Source organism: Diabrotica virgifera, chromosome 3, assembly GCF_917563875.1.
Source record: "Diabrotica virgifera virgifera chromosome 3, PGI_DIABVI_V3a".
Lineage (NCBI taxonomy): Eukaryota > Metazoa > Arthropoda > Insecta > Coleoptera > Chrysomelidae > Diabrotica > Diabrotica virgifera.
This window is the reverse complement of record NC_065445.1, coordinates 159,217,308-159,226,145: the sequence shown is the minus strand read 5'-3', so window position 1 is coordinate 159,226,145 and position 8,838 is coordinate 159,217,308.

The following is an 8,838-nucleotide window of genomic DNA, read 5'->3' as shown; positions in this document are numbered from 1 at the left end:
GAGGGAAAAACTGATACAATTCAAAGCAGTTAATGAAAGGATATCTTACATAAGAAAATAAACAAGCCCACATCTCGATAGTCAATTGCTATGCACCCACCGAAGAAGCAAACCAAGAAGATAAAACAGAATTCTAAGACATCCTGGAAGAAATCTGTGAAAATATTCCGAGGAATGACATATTAATAATATTGGGTGATTTCAATGCAAAGATCGGAAAGGAGGACTATAATCGTAATGTAGCTGGCAAAGAAACCATTCATGAAACTACGAATGATAATGGAGGAGAAATCTGCAACCTAGCAGCAGCAACAAATACATATATAGTTAGTACTGGGCATAAACATAAAAAAGAAAACAAAATAACATGGATGATACCAGGAAGAATGGATGGAAACCAAATAAATCATACTCTAATTTCGAAAAAGTGGACACAAATAGTACAAGACGTAAGGTCATATAGAGGGGCAAATGGAGGCACTGACCACATATTGTTGATAGCAAAACTTAAGATGAAAATAATCAAAGCAAATAATCATAAGGAAGGAAAAAGAAGGAAATGTAATATAGCCAATCTGAAAACGCAAGAAACAAAGCAACAATATACAGAACAACTGGAACAGAAATTGGGTCAGTACGAGCACATAGAAATAGAAGGAGAATGGAAAAACATAAAGAACAGCATAATAGAGACAGCAGAACAAATAATAGGATTCCAAAAAAACAAAGAATCGAAAGAATGGTTTGATGAGGAATGTCACCAAAAAAGTCAACTGAAGCACCTCGCAAGAAACAAATGGCTACAAAGTGCCGAACAGGAACAACTGGACCAATATAGAAAAGAAAAACAAGAAGCATTGAAACTCTATAGAAGAAAGAAGAACACATGGATCTCTGAACAAATGCAAGAATTAGAAACGAATAATAAAGACAACAAGAAATTGTTCGAATAGATAAAACAACAACACAGTACCAAAAAATCTGTCACAAAAATAAACAAAAAAGATTGGGAAAAACATTTCACGGACCTATACAAAAACGACAATAAGGCATATTCAGAGGATGTGGATATAAGAGATAACAGAGATGAAGAGGAAGTCGCACCTACTTATTAGGAATTCATGGAGGTATTAAAACAACTAAAAGTAAACAAAACGCCAGGGCCAGATGAAATCAACAAAGAACTGATCATCAACGGCGGAGAGGAGCTCACGAAGCGAATGCACAAGTTAATGGTTACAATTTGGAAGGACGAAAGCATGCCCATAGAATGGAAAAACGGACACATCGCACCAATCTTTAAGAAAGGAGATCCAACTAAGTGCTGCAACTACAGACCAATTATGCTACTAAATACAACGTATAAGATATTGACCACAATTATAAGAAACCGACTAAATCAATACACAGAAAAAATTATAGGACCATATCAACAGGGTTTTAGAACAATAGATCAAAGGAAGATCAACAATAGATGCAATACACGTACTGACACAAACAATTGAAAAAAGCTATGAACATGACATAGAATTACACATACTATTCATCGACTTCCAACAGGCCTTCAACAGCATATACAGACAACAACTATTAAAAGAAATGAAAAAAATGGAGATACCGCCAAAATTAATAAGACTAACTAGAATGACAATAAAAGACAACAGCAAAAGTTAAAACAAATGAGGGCGATACAAATGACATCAAAATAGAACTTGTAAAGAAAAATAAGATAATAAGACAACAGACAACAGACAAATAGAAAAAGTAAGACAAGGAGACAGTCTGTCAACGACAAACGACACTATTTAATATCGCTCTAGAAGGAGTAATTAGGGACCCAGGGCTGAAAAAGACAATTATTCAAAGCTCAACACAGATCATAGGATATGCAGATGAACTGGGACTGGTAGCACGAGATAAAAAAAGACTAGAAGAGGCACTTTTAACCCTGGTAAGAGAAGCAAAGACGAGAGGACTAATAATCAATCAGAATAAAACAAAATATCTTGTAAGCACACGAGACAATGTAAACAGAATAGCAGAAATAAAGATAGGTGAAAATACATTCCAGAGAGTAGATTGCTTCAAATACCTGGGGGTGATGGTGGACGGCAAAAACGGAAGGAGTATAGAGATAAACGACAGAATTAAAGCAGGTAATAGACTATATTGGAAATATCACCAACTACTCAAGGACAAAAACCTGAGCAAAAAAACAAAATCAAAAATATACACAGCAGCAATCAGATCAGTGATAGCCTATGGAGCAGAAGTAATGTGCCTTACGAAAAAAGACGAAGAAAAGTTAAAAATAATTGAGAGAAAAATTATAAGGATACATGGCCCAGTAAAGACAGAAACAGGGGAATATTGAAAGCTGATGAACCATGAAAGAATAAATATAAATAAAGGAGAAGATATAGTAAAATTCATTAAAGCACAAAGCCTCAGATGGTTTGGGCACACACAAAGAAGAGGGGTAGAAGAACTGATCAGGAAGATAATGAACTGGAAACCAGTAAAAAATAGACCAAGAGGAAGACCAAAAATTAGATGGGAAGATCAACTGCTAGACGATATATCAAAGATGGAAATTGCAAACTGGAGAGAAAAGATTCAGGACCGGAGAGAGTGGAAGAAGATAGTAGAGAGGGCAAAAAAACATCACAACCTAAAGGAAAAGCGGACTAATTTACCGCGTGAAATGGATTAAAAGAGCTCATATTTGAGCGAACTATACTCTAACAAGAGTGAACGGTCCATATAATAATTCCAGGTATGTACCTGTATAAATTACCCTCCTTGAAGTTGGTGTAAAAGGTATTCACCATTTATGTATTGTCTTTTGGAAGGATTACTAGAGAAAATCCAAATAAATTTTGAAAAAATGGCTGAAATCGCTGAAATTCTTGTAACAGATTCCGTAATGAGTGTACATGGGTGGTAAATGATTTTAAATTTCACTTAAAGAAAGTGCTAAAAAGTCTAAAACATTTATGGTACTGTTCTGCATCTGGTTTCCAGGCAACCTGTTATACCGACGGTTAGTTTTTTTAATATTTTGAGTAGTAACTATGTTGGTTATTAACAATTTGATGTCAAAAATGCACATTTTGCCATTTTTTGTCTACCAGTAAGAAGAAAAATATTCAAAACAAAATTTAAGATAACCGCATTATAGAGCATGTAAAACAATTTAAACAAGGTTTTATAAATTTCGCTATACTTAATTGTTGCTTATAAAACTATAAATTAAGTCAGTTTAACGTTAATATAACTTATGTAAAAAATACAACTTATATCTCGATATTACGTGAAATAGCTCAAAGAAATGAGTAAAAATACACGGTTTTTATGACACTCAGTGTAACTACGTAACAATTGTTTTAGTTTCTATATGGACGGAATAACAAAATTTATGTAAATCTGACCAATTTTTTCTCAATTTAATTATTTTTTGACAATTTAAATGAAAAATAGCCGATTTTAAGAATTTTCGTCTATAAGTTACAATGTTTTACCAAAAAACTGAAAAAAGAACCGATTAGTTTATTGAAATAGCCTTAAAATGAGTTGAAGTAAAATAGAATTGGAGGTTTGTTTATCAATAAACATTAACTATTCAAATTTATTTCTTACGTTTTAAGCTAACTACCTGAGGTACCCCTAAACCCTAAAAATGTCATCAAAAGGACGATTTTGAAGCTCTTCCGACTGGATTAAAGAAGCTATTATCGATTCAAACAAAAGTTGTGTATTTTTAATTCTAAATTTCAACTATTTAATTAAAAATAAAGTGTTTCAGTTGAAAATTCAAAGTTGCTACACCCACCGCTTTCGCAGGCAGAATAAGAACCCTGCTATTGCATAAGTATATAGATTTTGAAAAACCATTCAAAAAGCATTCCAAAGTTTTTTCGATATGCCGTCTAGTTCTCGAGATATTTGACAATCGCCTTTCTGGACAGAGCCCTTAAATAATGTAAACATTCTTATTCAAGCTAGACATAAGCCGAGTGAGAGAGCTGACCGTGAAATTCATTTGCGATGTTTCCAAATTTACCGGATCTCGGGTTGTCTGCAAAATATATATTTACCATATACACAACGGATCGCGCGCGCTGCCCTCTACAGCGGATTTAGTGGAACCACTGCAATATAAAATTCACCAAAAGGGGTGCAAAATGAGGTCCAGACAAAAATCGATTTCCTTGTACCCTAACCATTGTTACATCGAGATGTCACTATATACACGTGAATACAAGGTGAGATCCAAAATCGGATCTCGCCTTGCAAAACGGATCTCATCTTGTATAGCTTATGATACAAACGGATCTCGCTTTGATATGAAGACATATATATATATATATATATATATATATATATATATATATATATATATATATATATATATATGAAAGGAAACGGCCATTGCATTTTATTTCACTTCGACCACCACCGATATTCTACACGACGTGTTTCGAGCTCATGTCAAGCTCTCGTCAGGAACATCTAGGTGGATGGTCGAGGTGTAAGAAAATGCTTTTGGCCTTTCTGGTAATAATAAAATAACCAGACTTCAGTACACTTGGTACGACATCTATATGAATTAAATGAAAAGATTTCTCTGGTATACAGAAGAAATCTTTTCCGTAGCGGACGCGAAAATGTAAATTTCAAAGTCTTCATAAAAGACGATGAACGACAAAAGACACCTCTTTGTGTCACAGATTTGTCTACAAAGCCACGTTATTCGCTACACATTCGTCAATAACGGAGAAAAACCGTGATATGAAAGGAAACGGCCATTGCATTTTATTTCACTTCGACCACCACCGATATTCTACACGACGTGTTTCGAGCTCATGTCAAGCTCTCGTCAGGAACATCTAGGTGGATGGTCGAGGTGTAAGAAAATGCTTTTGGCCTTTCTGGTAATAATAAAATAACCAGACTTCAGTACACTTGGTACGACATCTATATGAATTAAATGAAAAGATTTCTCTGGTATACAGAAGAAATCTTTTCCGTAGCGGACGCGAAAATGTAAATTTCAAAGTCTTCATAAAAGACGATGAACGACAAAAGACACCTCTTTGTGTCACAGATTTGTCTACAAAGCCACGTTATTCGCTACACATTCGTCAATAACGGAGAAAAACCGTGATATGAAAGAAAACGGCGATTGCATTTTATTTCACTTCGACCACCACCGATATTCTACACGACGTGTTTCTACGGAAAAGATTTCTTCTGTATACCAGAGAAATCTTTTCATTTAATTCATATAGATGTCGTACCAAGTGTACTGAAGTCTGGTTATTTTATTATTACCAGAAAGGCCAAAAGCATTTTCTTACACCTCGACCATCCACCTAGATGTTCCTGACGAGAGCTTGACATGAGCTCGAAACACGTCGTGTAGAATATCGGTGGTGGTCGAAGTGAAATAAAATGCAATCGCCGTTTCCTTTCATATCACGGTTTTTCTCCGTTATTGACGAATGTGTAGCGAATAACGTGGCTTTGTAGACAAATCTGTGACACAAAGAGGTGTCTTTTGTCGTTCATCGTCTTTTATGAAGACTTTGAAATTTACATTTTCGCGTCCGCTACGGAAAAGATTTCTTCTGTATACCAGAGAAATCTTTTCATTTAATTCATATAGATGTCGTACCAAGTGTACTGAAGTCTGGTTATTTTATTATTACCAGAAAGGCCAAAAGCATTTTCTTACACCTCGACCATCCACCTAGATGTTCCTGACGAGAGCTTGACATGAGCTCGAAACACGTCGTGTAGAATATCGGTGGTGGTCGAAGTGAAATAAAATGCAATCGCCGTTTCCTTTCATATCACGGTTTTTCTCCGTTATTGACGAATGTGTAGCGAATAACGTGGCTTTGTAGACAAATCTGTGACACAAAGAGGTGTCTTTTGTCGTTCATCGTCTTTTATGAAGACTTTGAAATTTACATTTTCGCGTCCGCTACGGAAAAGATTTCTTCTGTATACCAGAGAAATCTTTTCATTTAATTCATATAGATGTCGTACCAAGTGTACTGAAGTCTGGTTATTTTATTATTACCAGAAAGGCCAAAAGCATTTTCTTACACCTCGACCATCCACCTAGATGTTCCTGACGAGAGCTTGACATGAGCTCGAAACACGTCGTGTAGAATATCGGTGGTGGTCGAAGTGAAATAAAATGCAATCGCCGTTTCCTTTCATATCACGGTTTTTCTCCGTTATTGACGAATGTGTAGCGAATAACGTGGCTTTGTAGACAAATCTGTGACACAAAGAGGTGTCTTTTGTCAGTAGATAGACAACGTATGTTCTGGCGCATCCCCTAAATCACAACCCTTAAATATTAATAAATGCCAAACGGCTTAACGTAGGATGACGTGTGACGTATCGTTGGAAAGGGGATGAAAAATGGGGTTGAACGCAGTATGTGGCGTGCGCATCGGAATATGCCAAAAGGGCATTACGTCATATTTTCTTTTCTATTGGTCCGATTTTGACGTAAGAGGGCTCGTCGGAACGGGGAGGGGGTAACGAATAAGTTGAGACAAAAAACAAAGATGGCGGCAGTGCCAAAAGGGCATTACGTCATATCTTCTTTTCTATTGGTCCGATTTTGACGTAAGAGGGCGCGTTGGAACGGGGAGGGGACAATAAGTTGAGACAAAAAACAAAGATGGCGGCAGTGCCAAAACGGCATTACAGCATATCTTTGTTGCTATTGGTCCGATTTGGACGTATGGGGTGTCAAATAAAAGCGGTGGTGACACAGAAGCCAACTGTCAATTCTTCTTCTTCTTTTCGTTTGTCAATTCTTCTTTTCCGTATAGTGCCTAACAGAACGTTTAGTATATTCATTCTTGAAGGTCGGATATGTTATCTGTTATTAAGATGAACTTAAATTCATGAGATATACATGAATGTATCACTACTACCAACATAATACCGATACAGCAAGTACTACAAACACTTTACAATAAGTATAAATAGAAAATTTTAAATGTAAACACCTAAAAATCTTGATTATTCCCTACCACTTTCATTACTAACTGCAGTACTTCAGAAGTACAGAGGGGGTACCTCAGACGTACAGACGTCATCAGAGCCATGCTAACAGAAGGCATAAACGACCACAGAGGGGTATCAGAGACATACAGACGTCATCAGAGACACGCTAACAGAAGATACAGGCGATCACAGAGGGTTACCTGAGACGTAAAGGCGTCTACAGAGACACGCTAACAGAAGGCCACAGAGGTATAAATACAAGCATTTTAAAGTCGAGAAGTCATTTGTTAACATGTCTTCAAATAGAGCGGTTCAAGTAAACAAACTTGCGGCAATAGTGAGAGAAAAGTACAAAGCTCTTAGAAGAATGCAAGCTGATGAGAAAGAGGTTCTACAGACAACGTTTAAGCCAATAACTACGCCTCTTAAAGAAATAACCAATTATGTGAATGAAAATGTTCCTAAACCAGATCTCAACGAAGATGAGTCACACATTAATCAACCATCACAGATCAGTGACGACGAACCTCTACATATACAAACATCGTACAACCCTTATTTAGAAACATATACGCAAAATTTAGGGAATACTGACCAGATATTTGGCCCCAAGTATAACTGGGAGACGGGTGAATGGGAGTTTGGAAATCACACCATTGAGTTCGGTAAAGATAGCATTCAAATGGATTCACACATTTTTAAAGCTACACCTGGCCTGTACGACCTGATTTTCTCGAAGAAACCTACACAATATACTCTAGCCGATCAAAAAATTTACAAAACTCTTCTAGACGTATCAGGAGTACATAAGGATGGACGAGGGCGTCTACGCCACCAATCTCACACAGCAAAATACGAAAAAATTATTAAGCCAATGTATCTAGGAAAAAGAAGAAGAAGAAGAACAAAGGCCTTACATGGTACCTCAAGAAATGCCGAAACACAAGAAGAAGATACATCAGGCATACAACAACAGTGTAAAAGAAGACATATATCACAGAAGGGTCAAGATACAAAAGATATGCAGATGCAAGGTTCAAAGAAAAACCGTGTTGATGTTCCCACAAGAACTGCTGAAAGAAGGGTTTGTGATATAGCAAAGAAGCAGATACTTGACGAACTGGAAGAGATATGGTGTCTGTATAGCGAACATGGCGACCCGAACATGCTTGTGAAAGGCCTTGAAATTCTTTCAAAAGCCGACGCTTTAACCGGAAAAGAAGCAGCTGAAATTATAGAAGAACTGAGGTACCTAGATATTATTGACTAATAACAGACACATACTTCAAGAAAACAAGAAATTTTAGAACAACCAAGTAAAACTTCAGAATTTAAGTTCATCTTAATAACAGATAACATATCCGACCTTCAAGAATGAATATACTAAAAGTTCTGTGTTTTATACGTATTAATTTTTAACAAATAAAATATTACAGAATTTATTTAGCGTACTTTTTATTATATACATACACACGTCACTACCTTTAAAAGGAGCTATGACATCACCTATCTTAACTGGCTTTAACAGCATCAATTATGAAAAATATTAGAAGTCACAGGTATTCATAGAGATTCTCGAGGATATTTGAGACATCAAGCAACTGGATGGTGTAGTTTACAATGACAATACATAAAGAGAAACTTTTGTTATATTTCATTAGTCAATCATAATGTGTCTTGACGATTGTACGCCTGAGATGAGCAATTTTTATGTAAGATTATCAACTTTTGGTAGCTGGAAGGGAAATAAACCTGCAATAGAATTAGCTGCGTGTGGATTTTACTATCTACAAACAGAAGATA